Source organism: Lepus europaeus, chromosome X (genome assembly GCF_033115175.1).
Source record: "Lepus europaeus isolate LE1 chromosome X, mLepTim1.pri, whole genome shotgun sequence".
Classification (NCBI taxonomy): domain Eukaryota; kingdom Metazoa; phylum Chordata; class Mammalia; order Lagomorpha; family Leporidae; genus Lepus; species Lepus europaeus.
Genome location: NC_084850.1, coordinates 62,414,430 through 62,432,222, shown reverse-complemented (window position 1 = coordinate 62,432,222; position 17,793 = coordinate 62,414,430). Strand labels below are relative to the sequence as shown.

Sequence of the window (17,793 nt, the reverse complement as noted above, 5' to 3'; positions counted from 1 at the left end):
GCCCACCCCTTATTTTTTATTTATTTCAGAGGCAGGAGAACTTTTTGCTGGTTTACTCCCCAAATGCCTGCAATGGTTAAGGCTAGACTGGTATTGAAGCTGGATACTCAATCCAGCTTTCCCCTGCATGGGTGGAAGGAACTCAGTTTCTTCAGTTATCACCTCTGTCTCCCAGAGTTTGCATTAGTGGGACGCTTGATTTAAGAGCCAGAGCCAGGAGTGCAACTCGGGCACTCTGATATAGGACCTGGGTGTCTTTAACAGCTATGCCAGATGCTTACCCCAGGAAAGTTTCTTTATTGAATGTATGAACATCTTTTTTTATTATAAACTTAGGTGGTTAGGGTGCAGATGTTTGTTGCTAATGTCATGGTATGCTGAACAAATACTTGTGCAAACATTTATGAAGAAGTAAAAATATTTTTGCTGGAGATTTAAAATTATTGTGGCTCCGGATATGTTCTGTTTTGAAAGATTACTATGTCTAGTGTATTTCTTTTATGACTATTGATGATACTTTTTACTTATTTATTTAAAGATTTATTTTATTTATTTGAAAGAGTTACAGGGAGAGGTAGAGACAGAGACAGAGTCTTCTATCTGTTGGTTCACTCCCCAGATGGCCACAATGGCTGGAGCTGTGCCCATCTGAAGCCAGGAGCTTCTTATAGGTCTCCCATGCGGGTGCAGGGGCCCAAGGACTTGGGCCATCTCCTACTGCTCTCCCAGGCCATAGCAGAGAGCTGGATTGGAAGTGGAGCAGCTAGGACTCAAACTGGCACCCATATGGGATGCTGACACTGCAAGCTGTGGCTTTACTTGCTATGCCACAGTGCCAGCCCTGCTAATTGCTCTTTTTGTTCTGGGAAAGGATTGTTTCAATTTTATATGGTAGCCACTGTTTTCAGATTCTGTCTTTGAGACTTTTATTGGTTTGAAGTAGCCATTCCTAGTATCCAGCTCACTTATTAACTGTTCCACATGATATTTGCTTTAAAAATTATTGGTATAGAAAAAGTGTCTTACAGGTGTATATCCTACCTTCTGTATTTTGGGGGAATGTTTTATTAGTTGATCCAATACTAGTGATCAAGTATGGGCAAGGCACTGCACTGAGCTAGGTTATGCAAAGGATAATAAAACAAAATTCTTGCCTCTTTAAGACTTTCTTAGCAGTGCTGCCGCCGCGGCTGCTGATATGGAAATACGTTGGTTTGTACTAGGGGTCAGGAATGAAGGAAAGCTTAATTTTGAGGATTTATAGGACAGTTTCACAGAGGAGATGGTATTTGTACTTAGCCTTGAATAAATTAGCAGTTAAAGGTTGGTGTGAGAGGTAGATCAGCACTTGGGCCATCCTCCACTGCCTTCCCGGGCCACAGCAGAGAGCTGGACTGGAAGAGGAGTAGCTGGGACTAGGGATCAGGTCAGTGGGATTAGTATGGATAAAGATTAGTTTTATGGGGGTGAGCGTTTGGTGCAGATTAGGATGCTACTTTGGACACCTGCATCCCATATCAGAGTGCCTGAGTTTGAGTCCTGGCTTTGCTTCCTGCTAACTTGTACTGTGGGAGGTAGCAGGTGGTGGATGACTCAAGTGGTTGGGTTCCTGCCACTCTTACAGGAGACCTGGATGGAGTTCTTGTCTCCTCACTTCAGCCTAGTTTAACCTTGATTATTGTAGGCATTTAGTGAGTAAACCAGCAGGTTGAAGATCTCTGTGTTTGTCTCTGTCCTCCTGCCTCTGTGGCTTTCAAATAAATAAAAATAGATTTTGAAAGTTTTTAAAGAGATTAGTCTTATTTTTTACATAGCAAAGGAAAGATGATGTGAACAAATAGTTTTGGAGCAGGCTATAAAGTAGTAACTGTTGCCCGAGATAAAAAAAAAATAAGTTGATGTGGGAGTTCAGAGCAGAAAGACAGTTTGTTTTACTTTTATTTGAGAGCGATAGATCTAGCTCCCATCCACTGGTTCATTCCCCACATTCCTGTAATGGCTGGAGGCTGGGCCAGGAGCCAATGCCTGGAGCCAGGACCTCAATCCAGGTCTCCCACATGGATGACAGGGGTACAACTAGAACCATCACCACTTCCTCCCATGGTCCACATTAGCAGGAAGCTGGAATCAGGAGCTCCAGCCTAGAATTGAATCTTATATATTCTGATATGGGATGTAGGCATCCTAACTGGTGTCATAACCTCTAGGCCAAACACCCACACCAGAAAGCTATTTATAATGGGGACTAAGGAAGATTTATAGAGAGATAGCATTTGAATCTGACCCTTGGAAGATGGGTATAATTTTGACAAAGAAGACTGCAGTACAATTCCAGTTGTGTGGAATACCAGCTTGCAGAAGGGAATGTTGTGTGTGTTAACATTTTCTATTTGGAAGAAGGTCAATTTAGAATTTTTAAATCAACTCTTGGACAGATATAACTATTCATGCATTTTTAAAAAGATTTATTTATTTATTTGAAAGGCAGAGAGTTATAGAGAGGTAGAGGCAGAAAGAGAGGGAGGGAGAGAGAGAGAGAGAAGGAGAAGTCTTCCATCTGCTGGTTTACTCCACAAGTGGCCAAATGACCGGAGCTGGGCTGATCCGAAGGCAGGAGCTCCTCCAGGTCTCCCACGTGGGTGCAGGGGCCCAAGGACTTGGGCCATCTGCCACTGCTTTTCCAGGCCATAGCAGAGAGCTAGATTGGAAGTGGAGCAACCAGGACTTGAACTGGTGCCCATATGGGATGCCAGCACTGCAGGCACTGTGGTCGGCAGCTTTACTTGCTATGCTACAGTGCTGACCCCTATCATGCATTTTTAATTTTAATTTGACAGAGTTATAGACAGTGAGAGAGAGACAGAGAGAAAGGTCTTCCTTCCGTTGATTCACTCCCCAAATGGCTGCCACGTCTGGAACTGTGCTGATCTGAAGCCAGGAGGCAGGCATTCTTCCTGGTCTCCCATGCGGGTGCAGGGCCCAAGCACTTTGGCCATCCTCCACTGCCTTTCCGGGCCACAGCAAAGAGCTGGACTGGAAGAGGAACAACCAGGACTAGAACCCGGTACCCATATGGAATGCTGGCACTGCAGGTGGAGGATTAACCAAGTGAGCCATGGCACCGGCCCCAATCATGCATTTTTTGTTAGCTTTTTTGGTTTGATGATCTTGTAAAAACAACATGTGCCGTTGTGAATGAGTCTGATTTCAATTCAGAACTGTCAAAAGTATTATGTACTTAAAGATTGTGTCAAATTGTATGCAGGTTTTGAATGAGTTATCAAAATCTATCCTTAGTTGTCTTTATTTTGTATATTTGAAATGGTCAGTTAACTTGGATAACATTTGACTTATAAAAATCCAAATTAAAAAATATTTGTTAGTAATACTGGATTATTTTGCTTATTTGGATTTTATTAGTTATTTTTGATTTATTTAATAACATTATGAAGTTAGTACTTTTACAATACTTGTTTTGAAAATGTGCAAGATTGATTTATTAGGGAGCAGTTTTAGCACAAAGCCTGCTTATGAGGGATTTTCTCTGTAGCATCAGGGGTCAGCAAACTATGGCCTACCAACCAGAGGCCTTTTTTTGTAATTAAAGTTCTATTGGGACCTACTCAATGCCTGTTTATATTGACTGTGGCTGCTTTTGCAACACAATCCATTTTATATCAGAGAATTGTGGCCCATAAAGCCCAAAATATTTACTATTTGACTCTTTATAGAAAGAGGTGCGTTGAATGCAGGAAACTGCACCCTGCTGAACAGAGCTGCATAGAAATATGTGCACACACCTCAAACATCTACCAGCTTCACCACTTGTGTTATAAGCAAGTCATACCCATCTACATCTGTTGTTAAAATTTTCCGTCTGATTTCAGATAACATTTTTTTCACCACTTCATAATAATTCACAAGCTGCAACCCTTCTGGCGTCCTCTTCCACATGTAAACTTCATCTTTTTCAAGGTAAAGCACCATATTTATGCATTTCTTTTTTAAAATGTTTATTTTCACCTAGAGAGAGAGAGAAGGTGGACGAGAGATTTCTTCCTTTACTGGTTCAGTCTTCCAAATGACTGTAGCAGCCGGGGCTGGGCCAAGCTGAAGCCTGGAGCCAGGAACTTGATCTGGGTCTCCCACATGGGGTGGTAGGAATCTAAGTTCTTGGACCATCATGTGCTGCCTTCTTGGCATGTTAGCAGGAAGCGGGAACAAAAGCGGAGTAGTGGAGATTTGAACTGGTGCATCCTAAGTGACGGCTTTACCCTTTGTCCTACAATGCCTGCCCCAGGAATTGTTTTAAGTACTATGTTGATGAGCAAGACAGATGAGGGCACTGCCCCCTTGGAGCTTGTATCATAACTTTAACAACCTGTATTATACAATTGGACATCTTGGGTAGTTACCCAGTTTTTTCTCTCCTCAAAAAATCATTCTAGTGTTATTTATTTTTTAAATTAATTTTAAAAAATGTTATTTATGAGAGAAAGAATGATAGTGTGAGAATGAACATGCACATGTGTCCATGTGCAAGAGAGTACTTTCCCCATCCTCTGGCTTCCTCTTTCAAATGCCCACCATGACTGGGTGTGGGGAGTGTGTGTGCTGAACCTGGCAGCTAGGAACTCAGTCCAGGTCTTCCGTGTCGGTGGCAGGGGCATAATTATTTGAGTCATCACTGGTACCTTCCATCATTTCCATTGATGGAAAGCTATAATCAAGAGTTAGGTATTGGGGCTGGTTTTATCGTGTAGTGGGTAAAACTGCTATACCTGTAGTGCCGGTATCCCTTATGGGCGCTGGTTTGAGACCCAGCTACTTTCCTATCCAGCTCTCTACTATGGCTTGGGAAAGTAATAGAAGATGGTCCAGCTGCTTGGACTCCTGCACCCACGTGGGAGACCGGAAGAAGCTCCTGGCTCCGGATCAGCTCTGCTTTGGCCATTGCAGCCATCTGGGGAGCAAACCAGTGGATGGAAGAACTCTTTCTGCCTCTGCCTCTCTGTAGCTGTCTTTGAAATAAATAAATAAATAAATAAATAAATAAATCTTTAGAAAAAAAGAGCTAGGTATTGACTCAGGTACTCTTGTGGGATGTGGACATTCCAGCCTAGTTTTAACAGTTAGACTAAACACCCATGGCCTGTTCTAGTATTATTATTATTTTTTAAAGCTTTATTTTATTTATTTGAAAGAGTTACAGAGAGAGGTAGAGACAGAGAGAGAGGTCTTCCACCCGCTGGTTCGCTGCCCAAATGGCCGCAACGGCTAGAGCTGCGTCCTGTTCTAGTATTAAGAAAAATATTTTTAAGGGGCCGTTTTTTGCCATTTTCGAAAGAACATAGGCTGGGGCCGGCGCTGTGGTGCAGCGGGTTAAAGCCCTGGCCTGAAGCGCCAGCATCCCATATGGGCACCGGTTCTAGTTCCCGCTGCTCCTCTTCTGATCCAGCTCTCTGCTATGACCTGGGATAGCAGTAGAAGATGGTCCAAGTCTTGGGCACCTGCACCCATGTGGGAGACCTGGAAGAAGCTCCTGGCTCCTGGCTGCTGGCTTTGGATCAGCGCAGCTCTGGCCATTGCGGCCATCTGGGGAGTGAACCAGAATTTTGTCTTTCAAATAAATCAAATAAATCTTTAAAAAATAAAAATAAAAAAAAGAATGTACATAGGTCAGTTGATTTGGTAGTTTGGTAGGAATGTGTGAGCACTTCAAAAATTTGTGGAAAAATGGAGTCAAGTGCATGAGTTTAGTATATGGAAAATGTTGTGAATACAGGTTATGAATAGATTTCAAAATTGTTTTTGTGCAAAAGAAATTCACATTTTTAATTTTCAAAAATGTATGTTCATTTTTTAAAAAGATTTATTTATTTATTTGAAGGAGTTACACAGAGAGAGGAGAGGCAGAGAGAGGTCTTCCATCCGTTGGTTTACTCCCCAGTTGGTTGCAATGACTGGAGCTGCGCCAGGAACTTCTTCTGGGTCTCCCACGTGGGTGCAGGGGCCCAAGGACTTGGGACATCCTCCACTGCTTTCCCAGCTGCGTTAGCAGGGAGCTGGATCGGAAGTGGAGCAGCTGGGACTTGAACCAGTGCTCACATGGGATCCCAGCACTGCAGGCAGTGACTTTACCCACAGGCGGACTTTACCCTCTATACCACAGCGCCGGCCCCTGTTCATTTATTTTAAACGCAGAGAGACAGAAGCAGACAGGGAGAAATCTTCCACCTGCTATGTGCTCCTCAAATGCTTACAACAGTTGGAGCTGGACAAGGCCAAAGCCAGGTGGTCAGAAATCAATCCAGATCCCCCATGTGTGTGACAGGGATTCAAGTACTTGAGCTATCACCTACTGCTTCCCAGGTTGCACATTAGTGGGAAGCTGGTATTGAAAGCATAGTTGGGATTCAAACCCAGGAACTCTGATAAGGAATGAGGGCATCACAAGTAGTATCTTAACCACTCTGCCAAATGCCTACTCCTTAGAATTCTTAAAATTATTATTTATTTTTTAAAAATTTATTTGAAAGGCACAGATTGGGGTGAAAGATTCAGAGAGACAGACAGAGGGAGAGGCAGGAAGGGACAGACTGAAGCCGAGGGTCTGGAACTCAGTCTGTGGTCTCCCTTGTGGATGGGTGGCAGGGAACCAAGCACTTAAACCATTAAGTGCTGCCTTCCCAGGTGTACATCAGCAAGAAACAGGAATGATGAGTGGAGTTGTGACTTGAACCTAGGCACTCAAGACAGGGGATGCTGGTGTCCCAAGCAGTAGCCTAACTGCTGAGCGAAATGCCCACCCCAAACTCAAAATTTTTATTTCCATTTTCCCTTAACTGTTTGATATGCCCTTGTTCTATGAACTGATATATCCTTTTCAGCACATTTTATCAGGAGGCACATGGCACTTTTGCTTTTATTACGTTTTAAAATGTTTCTATTGCTTTTAATACTAAAATTACTAATCAACTCAGACTTTACCATTTAATTTCGAGATTGGTTTATTTGTAATTGGGGAACCAAATAAAGTGAAACTGCCTCTCATTTTTCATGCTTTTTTCCTTTCCACCTTTCTAAGTTCAAAACCAAACACCTTAATTATGAGTTTTCATTGTGTATTTTGAGTTTCTAGCTAAAAAGGAAATAAGGGTGTATTTTTCATATTATAGTGACTGAATTTCTTTTTAAGCATGCGAAAGAATAAATTTCTTTCAAAGGCTGACTGCAGTGCATTCAGTACAGTTTACTGAACATCTTTAATCAGAAGGGAAAATATTTAAGACTACTAAATGACTTTAGAGTTTGTTTCTTTTTAATACTCAACGTTATTTTCATTATGATAGACATTTATTATTCCTCTATTCAAGGCAATTTGTTATCTCTCACATGGGATAAAAAGATGAGCCCAGACCAGTTTTCTCCATCATGGGGCTGTTGCAGTGGAGGCTCCTCTGAATTTTAAACAAATTAATATAAACAGAATATGTTGCTTATTATAAGAGAAGTAAAAGAAAACTAAGTGGAAAAAGGGAAGGAGAATCTGCTTTGAGCTAAGAGTTATGGTAAGATTGGTAAGGAGTGTGTGTTACCTCACTTAGAACTTTGAATGCTATGCTTAAGAATGTGTATTTTATCCTTATATATAAACTATATAAACATGGGAAAATTTCGAGTGTGTTGAGCATGGGGGTGACATATTTGAGACTGTACCATGTATATTGAGCATTATGCCAAACACTGGAAATAATGAGAAGGTAGAATAGTTTCTTTTTCTTTTTTTTAGAATAGCTTTTTAGACAAGGATTATACCTTCAACTCCAGTCACGCCCTCTCCAAATAGCACATGCTAAGTACCAATTGAGTGATCTGTTCTAGTAATATAGAAGTTTAGTGTTTGTATCGGGGTAGAATAGACTGGGTAAAAGATGGGGTTTCAGGGTGGGTTAAGATGAATTTTGGGTACGTTTTCTTCCTTACCCATTACAAACATCATAGTAGAAGTTTAAAATAAATTGTATTCTTAAATAATACCAGTCGCTTTCTGTGATTTGTATTTAACATCTGGATTCTAAATGTTTTTCTAATATTTCTGGATGGATGCTGAGTTACCTGCTTGAAACCAGTGCCATCCCCTCTCCCCTATCTCTGCCCTCTAAAACCCATTAAAATTTTAGTTTTCTTCTGGAGAAAAAGAAAGCTTCGACTGTACCCTAAAGACCTCCTTCTTACAGCTCTAAAAATAGGAATAAAACTTTACAAAAGGATTTATTTAATTTTGAAAGAGTTAGTGCGGGTGGAGGGAGAGACACAGAAATAATTTTCCATCCACAGCTTTACTCTCCCTATGGCCTCAAATCAATAACCAGCGCTGGGTCAAACCAAAGCCAGGAATTTCATCTGGGTCTCACACATGGGTAGCAGGGGCCCAAGCACTTGAGCCATCCTCTGCTGCTTTTCCCAGATAGTAACAGGGAACTGAATTGGAAGTAGAGCAGGTGAACAGACATGAACTGGTGCCCATGAGGGTGTGGTGTCACAGGCTGCAGCTTTACCTGCTATGCTATAAGCCTGCCCCTTATGTTCGGCTTTTTTTTTTTTATTAAACTTTTATTTAATGAATATAAATTTCCAAAGTACAGCTCATGGGTTACAATGGCTTCCCCCTCCCAAAACTTCCCTCCCACCCACAACCCTCCCCTTTCCCGCTCCCTCTCCCCTTCCAATCACATCATGATTAATTTTCAATTCTCTTTATATACAAAAGATCAGTTTAGTATAAATTAGGTAACAATTTCAACAGTTTGCCCCCATATAGCAACACAAAGTGAAAAAAAAAATACTGTTGGAGTACTAGTTATAGCATTAAATAAGAGTGTACAGCACATTAAAGGCAGAGATCCTACATAATATTTTTTTAAAAATTAATTAATTTTCTATGCCATTTCCAATTTAACACCAGTTTTTTTTTTTTCATTTCCAATTATCTTTATATACAGGAGATCGATTCAGTATATAATTAGTAAAGATCTCATCAGTTTGTACCCACGCAGAAACACAAAGTGTAAAAATACTGTTTCAGTACTAGTTATAGCATCACTGCACATTAGACAACACATTAAGGACAGATCCCACATGGGATGTAAGTACACAGTGACTCCTGTTGCTGACTTAACAATTTGACACTCCTGTTCATGGCGTCAGTAATCTCCCTAGGCTCTAGTCATGAGTTGCCAGGGCTATGGAAGCCTTTAGGGTTCGCTGACTTTGATCTTATTCCGATAGGGTCACAGTCAAAGTGGAAGTTCTCTCCTCCCTTCAGAGAAAGGTACCTCCTTCTTTGATGGCCCCGTTCTTTCCACTGGGATCTCACTCACAGAGATCTTTCATTTAGGTCTTCTTTTTTTTTTTTTCTTTTCCATGGTATCTTGGCTTTCCATGCCTACAATGCTCTCATGGCTTTTTTGTTTTTTAAAGGTTTATTTTATTTATTTGAAAGAGTTACAGAGAGAGATGGCTTCCATCCACTGGGTCACTCCCCAAATGGCTACAACAGCCGAAGCTGAGCCCATCTGAAGCCAGGAGCTTCTTCCTGGTCTCCCACATTGGTGCAAGGGCCCAAGGACTTGGGCCATCCTCTGCTGCTTTCCCAGGTGCATTAGCAGGGAGCTGGATAGGAAGTGGAGTAGCTGGGATTTGAACTGGCGCTCATGTAGGATGTTGACTCTTCAGGTCGCAACTTTTTTTTTTTTTGACAGGCAGAGTTAGAGAGAGAAAGAGAGGTCTTCCTTTTTCTGTTGGTTCACCCTAAATGGCTGCTATGGCCAGCACACTGTGCCGATCCGAAGCCAGGAGCCGGGTACTTCCTCCTGGTCTCCCATGCGGGTGCAGGGCCCAAGCACTTGGGCCATATTCCACTGCTTTCCCGGGACACAGCAGAGAGCTGGACTGGAAGAGTAGCAACCGGGACAGAATCCAGCTCCCCAACTGTGATTAGAACCCGGGGTGCCTAGTGAGCCTTGGAGGCTGGGGTTTTAACCTTCTGCGCCACAACACTAGCCTCTTCAGTTGTATTCTTAGACGTGGAAAGACAAGAACATGGACTAAATCCAGCCTGGGTTCTAGATCCCAACAACACTGCTAAGAATATTGGCATACAAATATCTCTTCTGTCTCTGCTTTCAATGCTGGCCCTGCTTTTGACAGTTTGAGTATATTGTCTCAGTATGGATCTTTTCATGTTTATCCAACTTGGAGGGTTTTTTTTTTGACATTTTTGGATTTGTAGATTCATATATTTTAAGGAATTCATCAAGTTTTTTTTTGCCATTATTCTTCAAGTACTCATTCTGTTCCTTTTTCCTTCTGTGATTCATTATGCATGTATTGGTATGCCTGATGGTTTTTCACAGGCCTCTCAACTGTTAATTTTTCTTCATTCTTTTTTGTCTCTGCTTCTTGTAGTGGATAAGTTTAGTGGAGCTATCTTCAAGTTCACTGTTTCTTCTCCCTGTTAATATCTTCCATTGAACCCCTTTATAGCGGATTTCTCATTTCCATTACTGTGCTTTTCAGCTCCAAATTATTTGGTTCCTTTTTTATAATTTTTGTGTTTTTCTTTATTCTTAACTTGATGAGAAATTTTCCTTTAGTTCTTTCTCAATGTTTTTCTTTTTTTATGGTTTATTTTATTTATTTGAAGTGTAGAGTTAAAGAGAGAGGGAGAGAGAGAGAGAGGGAGAGGGGAGAGGGGAGAGGGGAGGGGGGAGGGGGGAGGGGGGAGAGGGAGGGGGGAGAGGGAGGGGGAGAGGGAGAGAGGGAGAGAAATTGAGAGATTGAGATCGGCTGGTTCACTCCCCAAATGGCTGCAGTGGCCTGGGCTGTGCCTGGTTGAAGCCAGCAACCAGGAGTTGTACCTGGATCCTCCCACATGGGTGCAGGGGCCCAAGGACTTGGGACATCTTCTGCTGCCCTCCCAGGCACATTAGCAGGGAACTGGATCGGAAGTGGTGCAGCTGAGGCTCGAACCAGTGCCCAGATGGGATGTTGGCGCTTAACCTGCTTCAACGGCTTAACGCACTGAGCCACAATGCTGACCCCTCACCTCAATGATTTTCTTTAGTTCTCTGATCATATTTAAATTCCTTGCTTAGTAATTCTGTTGTCTCAGCTTCCTTAAAGACAGGTTGTTAATTTCTTTTTTTCTTGTGAATGGTCATACTTTCTTATTTCTTTGCATGCTCACATTTTTTTGTTGCAATAAAGCATTTTGAATATTGTAATGTGTGGTAGTACCGGAAATTAAGTTTTCTCCTTTTCAGAGTTGGTTGCTGCTTGTTGCTGGTTGTGGATTATAGGTTTTTTAAAGTTTCATTTTTATGTATTCGAAAGAGTGAGGGGGGGGGAGAATGAGCAGGGGGGGGAATTGATACTCCATCTGCTGGTTTATTCACAAATACCTGCAACAGTTGGGGCCTGGGCAAGGCTGAAGTCAAGAGCCAGGAACTCAGTCTTTGTCTCCCGCATGTGTCTTAGGGGCTCAGATATCTGACTTATCAACTGCAGCCTCCCAGTATGTGCATTAGTAGGAAATAGGATCTGAAGCACAGGCTTCAGATATGGAATGTGCTTTTGATATGAGTGTGGGTGTTGCACGCAGCAGATTAACTGCTGTGGCAGAATGTTCCCTCTTTAGTTTTTACTTAAGTAAATTTCTAAATTATGGTAAAGACCGTATTCTTTGTCCTGAAGTGTTTGTTCTAGTAGCGTATTGATCTGCTTGTGATTTGATAGAGATTTCCCTAAATGTCTAGATCTTTGCAGATTGGTTCAGTGTTGAGGAATGTCTGAGTTTTTAGTCTCTTAAAAACTCTTTTTTTAGCTTCCACTTCTTAATTACACAAAAGCTAAAGGTCAGCCAGAAGATTAAGATTATGGCCTTGTCATGTCTTTTCTGAGCATACATTCACCCCTGGGCATATTCGTGGTGTTCCAATTCCCTGTTTTATGCTAGAGTCTTCCAGAGCCCTCCTTGTATTTATCTCTTTCCAAGCCTTTTCCATTCCTGCTTTTTTAGTTAGTTGACTGTTGCACCTGTCATCTCTAACCCCAGGTGTCCATGGCTAGTATATTTTGCCTTTTAATGTTTTGGTAAAACCCTTTCTTTCATTGGAACTGCCCCCCTCCTGCCTTGAGAAAGTTCAGAGATGTGATTAAAAAGGAAGCTCCTGGGGCCAGTGCTGTGACTGTGGCCTAACTGATTAAGCCACCGCCTACAGTGCCGGTATTCTATGTGGATGCCTGTTCGAGACCTGGCTGCTCCACTTCCAGTCCAGCTCTCTGCTATGGCCTGGGAAAGCAGTGGAAGATGCCTATGTGCTTGGGCCCCTGCACCCACGTGGGAGACTTGGAAGAAGCTCCTGGTTCCTGGCTTTGAATTGGCCAATTGGGGGTGAATTAATGGAAAGGAGACCCCTCTCTCTCTCTCTGCCTGTCCTTCTCTCTCTGTGTAACTCTATCTTTCAAATAAATAAATAAATCTTAAAAAAAAAAGCAAGCCCCTGATCCAATTCCTCAGAAACTGACCAGACAGAACAAAACATGCAATCACAATTCTTTGAGAATATGGTCCATATTATTCCCTTTGGCATCTGTAAGTCACACTAGGAAATGTGGTCAGTGTCTGGCTGCCATTGAACTGGGGAATGGGACATGGTAACTGCATGTATTAAAATCCTACAAAGGAGGTGGGGTGGATTGGGTGTTGTGCAGTAGGTTAAGCCGCCATTTTGGGTTGTCTGCATTCCATATTGGAGTGCCAGTTCAAATCTTAGTACTCTGAGGTCTGGTGTTGTGGTGTAGCAGGTAAAACCACCACCTGCAGCGCTGATTCTTAGCCTAGCTGTTCCATTTCTTGTTCAGCTCCTTGCTAATGCTCCTGGGACAGCAACGGAAGATGGCCCAAGTGCCTGGGCACCTGCATGTGGAAGACCCGTGTGAAGCTCCTGGCTTCAACCTGGCCCAGACATGGCTGCTGTGGCCATTTGGGGAGTGAACCAGTGGATGGAAGCGTTGTGTGTGTGTGTGTGTGTGTGTTCTTCCTCCCTCTCTGGCTTTCAAATAAATAAATAAATCTTAAAAAAATCTCTATACTCTGCTTCTGATCCAGCTTCCTGCTAAAGTGCCTGGAAGGCAACACACTATGGTGCAAATACTTGGTTTTCTGCCACCCTGATGGAGTTTTTGGATCCTGGCTTTGGCCTGGCCCATTTCTGTCTGTTTTGGGAATCTGGGGGATTGAACCAGCAGATGGATGATCTCTCTTTCCTTCTGTCTGTGAAAAAAATTGTAAACTTTAAAAATTTCTACAGTAGTCTCATGTTGAAATTAAGTAGCTTTTTTCATGAAGCCCTTTTCCAGTTATTGTAAGTTTCGGGTTACATTTTAGAGTTAAATCGATGCTGATGGTTTTTATCAGCATAATTGTCCCCTTAGTGGAGGGAAGGAGTTTGAGTTCTCTATTCTATCATTTTGGGTGATATCATTCATGATGTGTTTGTTTTAATCCCTAGACCAGTTTCAAATTTTCTTAGTAACTATACTTTTTTTTTCCCCTCTCCCATTCCATTCACATCAAGATTCATTTTCTTTTCTTTTTTTTTCTATTTTTTTTTTTTGACAGGCAGAGTGGACAGTGAGAGAGACAGAGAGAAAGGTCTTCCTTTTTGCCATTTCACCCTCCAATGGCCACCACGGCCGGCGCGCTGTGGCTGGTGCACTGCGCTGATCTGAAGGCAGGAGCCAGGTGCTTCTCCTGGTCTCCCATGGGGTGCAGGGCCCAAGGACTTGGGCTATCCTCCACTGCCTTCCCAGGCCATAGCAGAGAGCTGGCCTGGAAGAGGGGCAACTGGGACAGAATCCGGCGCCCCGACCGGGACTAGAACCTGCGGCACCGGCCAAGATTCATTTTCAATTATCTTTATATACAGAAGATCAATTTAGTATATATTAAGTAAAGATTTCATCAGTTTGCACCCACACAGAACATAAAGTGTAAAATACTGTTTCAGTACTAGTTATAGCATTAATTCACATTGAACAACACATTAAGGACAGAGATCCTACATGAGGAGTAAGTACACAGTGACTCCCGTTGTTGACTTAACAATTTGACACTCTTGTTTATGGCATCAGTAATCTCCTAGGCTCTTGACATGAGTTGCCAAGGCTATGGAAGCCTTTTGAGTTTGCTGACTTCGATCTTATTTAGACAAGGTCATAGTCAAAGTGGAAGTTCTCTCCTCCCTTCAGAGAAAGGTACCTCCTTCTTTGATGGCCCGTTCTTTCTATTGGGATCTCACTTGCAGCGATCTTTCATTTAGGGTTTTTATTTTTATTTTTTTGCTAGAGTGCCTTGGCTTTCCATGACTAAAATACTCTCATGGGCTCTTCCGCCAGATCTGAATGCCTTAAGGGCTCAGCTCTTTAATACCGTGCTTTCTAAAGTGAGTTCTCAAACCCAACAGTTTTTGATGATGTTCAGTGAAACACACCAGAGACTTAGAGGTAGTAACTGTAGTTTTTAAAGAATTCTTGCTATCTGCTCACTTTGTTCTTTAAAAAAAATATTATTTGAAAGGCAGAGTTACACAGAGGGAGGAGAGAAAGAGAAAGAGAGGTCTTCTTCCATCCACTGGTTGACTCCCCAGATGGCCGCAACGGCTGGAGCTGAGCTGATCCAAAGCCAGGAGCCAGGAGCCTCTTCAGGGTCTCCCACGTGGGTGCAGGGTCCCAAGGACTTGGGCCATCTTCACTGCTTTCCCAGGCCATAGCAGAGAGCTGGATTGGAAGAGGAGCATCCAGGACTAGAACTGGCACCCACATGGGATTCTGGTGCTGCAGGTGGAGGGTTAGCTCACTATGCCACAGCTTCGGCCCCTCACCTCCATCTTTTAAGACAGCAAGGTATCATTGGAAAAACTTCTGTGTTCTCTGACATTGCTTTGGGAACTGACACATGACAGTGTCACGTGTGCAAAAAGTCTTGCCATTTTTAAAATTTTATTATGAACCGGTGCCCATATGAGATGCTGGTGCCACAAGTGGAGGCTTAGCCCACTATGCCACAGTGCCAACCCTGCTTAATGTTTTTTTATTTAGTTTACTAAATTTTGCAAAAACTTTTTGGATTAACATGTAACAATCGCACATTTTTATGGGTTACAGTATTTTAGCATGTGTATACAGCATAAACTGATCATAACAGGCAAATATCCTTTCCATTTCATTATGTTTACTAGCTCCTGTCTTCCAGTTCTTTATACAGAATATAATGTATAATGTATTATTGTGAACAATAGACACTGTGCTATGGGACCTCAGAACGCATTATCTTCATCCGACTACATTATGATACCCATTATCCAACCTCTCCCACCCACCAACCTCCTCCCTTCCCAACCTCTTGTAATTACTGTTTAAAATTCAGATTAACAATGGACTATTATTTGGTCATAAAAAGAATGGAATTCAGACATTGCAACAAAATGGATGGAGCTGGAGATCATTGTAATGTCTTCTAAAATATTATTTCTTTAGATTACATTCCTAAGAGGATTAGTGTCAGAGATAATGAATGATCATAGTCTTTGGACATTGACCAGTTGCTTTAAAAGATTTTACTAATTTATACTGTTAACATAATGTGAGAGAGTTTGCATTTCACTGTACCCTTATTCAGTTAGCACGTGTAACCTGCTGTAAACAGGTTAAAGATAATAAAACACTTTTTACTAGTCACATCTTTTATGGGAAAAATATTTTTTTTTTATTTTTGACAGGCAGAGTGGACAGTGAGAGAGAGAGACAGAGAGAAAGGTCTTCCTTTGCCGTTGGTTCACCCTCCAATGGCCGCCATGGCTGGCGCGCTGCGGCCGGCGCACCGCGCTGATCCGATGGCAGGAGCCAGGTGCTTCTCCTGGTCTCCCATGGGGTGCAGGGCCCAAGGACTTGGGCCATCCTCCACTGCACTCCCTGGCCACAGCAGAGAGCTGGCCTGGAAGAGGGGCAACCGGGACAGAATCCGGTGCCCGGACCGGGACTAGAACCCCGTGTGCCGGGGCCGCTAGGTGGAGGATTAGCCTATTGAGCAGCGGCGCCTTATGGGAAATATTTTTATTTTTTGTATTCTTTGGATGACAAGATGCTTTTTAAGGTGTGTGTGGTATTTTAATAGACTTGTTAATTTTTTTTTATCACTGATTGAAGTATTTTTCTCATTTAAATTGTAAGTTAAGTGGCTTATTTTTTTCAACACAAAAGGAAGATTATAGTGTGCAGAGATGGGGAGTTGCTGTCAGTAAAAATCAAGTAATTTTGATGTGACTAAACATTCTACATGTGTAGAATGTCTATTTTATCTTTAGTAATTACAGTAGATTTTTCTTTTTGTTTATTTCTAGTATTATGTTTGCCTTAGCTATTTCTCTCTACAATGTAGCTCTGAAAGTTTTTCTGTAACAGTGATTTCAGAAGTGAGATTGTTCCAGGTGAAACGGAGGCTGAGAAAATTACCTCATTTCTTTGTCTAGCATGAAAGAAGAGTTCCGGTGCAGACAGGCAGAGAGAAAAGCAAGGTGTATTTAAGTCATATACCTCCTACTGAAGGGACCTGGAAGGGGGCTTCAAGAGAGCTAGACGAAGAGGAGCTGGTGAAGTGGGATTTTCTTTTTTAAGTACAATTTTGGGGAAAAGCTGAATGTCAGCTAACAATCAGTGAGAAGTGGGAACAAAACCCATCAAAAGGCCAAGGTAATTTTATTTGCCCTGTCTGGCTTGCTCCTGAGCCATTGAAAGGGTGGGATTGGTGACTTCTGTGTTCACTGTAAACTGGGATATCAGCAAGGTGGAATCACCACTCCCTTGCTATTCTCATGATAAAACTAGAAGCAGGCTAGGAGAGATAAGCACTTTTGTCTTGCTAAAGGCATCTTTTGGAGAGAAACTTACTGAGGGATTCAGCACTTTGATCTAGCTAAAGATAATTTTTGAGGGAAGCAAGCATTTTGTACTCTCTTAGACTAAGGTGGTGAAGTAGGCTGACATACAGGTTAAAATTGTTAGATTTGTGAACTGTAAGAGCACGCCTTTGCCACGCCCCTGTGTGACCTCATGCCCCTACCTAGCTGCACTTGGGTGCCCACCAGCCAATCAGGTTAATTAACTGCTCCCTTTTGGAAGTGGGTTAAAATCCAGGACTTGGTGTGGCCTGGGCGGCTCTTCTTCCCTGGCCTCTTGTCAGGAGGGGGCTTGCTGTAGCCCTGCTCCTCCAGGGCGCATGGCCTTCGGGCGTGTGCTCTATGATTCCTGGCCCAGATACAGGCCTAGATGCTCTTCCACGTGGCTGGTTCCTGGTGCTTGGTATGAACCCCTGTTCACCTCTCTCTCTTAATAAAGCTCTCACTCTCCTATGCATCTTTCTCATTAAGTAAAAGCCTAAAACGTACCATGCTGCCTCGTTTATCTGTGCCGGTATTTAGAATTCTTCTCTGAATATTAGACAAGAAACCACATAGGCTTATTAATATTGAGAATTTATTAATAAGCACATGGTGATATCTCATGGAACCCCGGATTCTGATATCAAATACATGCCAGAGGAAAACGAAATTGCTAATTATTATTTCCAGGAGTGAGCATGAAGCTGATTTACTCTTTATGATGTTGGATTTACTGTCTTTTTCAGAAGTAAATTTTATAGCTGTAATGTAGCAGGATTCTTGTGCATCA

The 17,793-nt window shown here is 42.3% G+C and overlaps 1 protein-coding gene across 9 annotated transcripts in view; it reads left to right on the top strand.

Annotated features, from left to right (window-relative positions):
- ATRX (ATRX chromatin remodeler) overlaps nt 1–17,793 on the top strand; it is a 202,620-nt gene that overhangs the window by 5,530 nt on the left and 179,297 nt on the right. The window contains exon 2 of one of the 9 annotated variants that reach the window (XM_062184326.1): nt 3,888–3,975. The exons of the other annotated variants lie outside the window; for them this stretch is intronic. The gene's annotated coding sequence lies outside the window, so the exon portion shown is untranslated. The remainder of the gene's footprint in view (nt 1–3,887; nt 3,976–17,793) is intronic. 9 annotated transcript variants of the gene reach the window in all.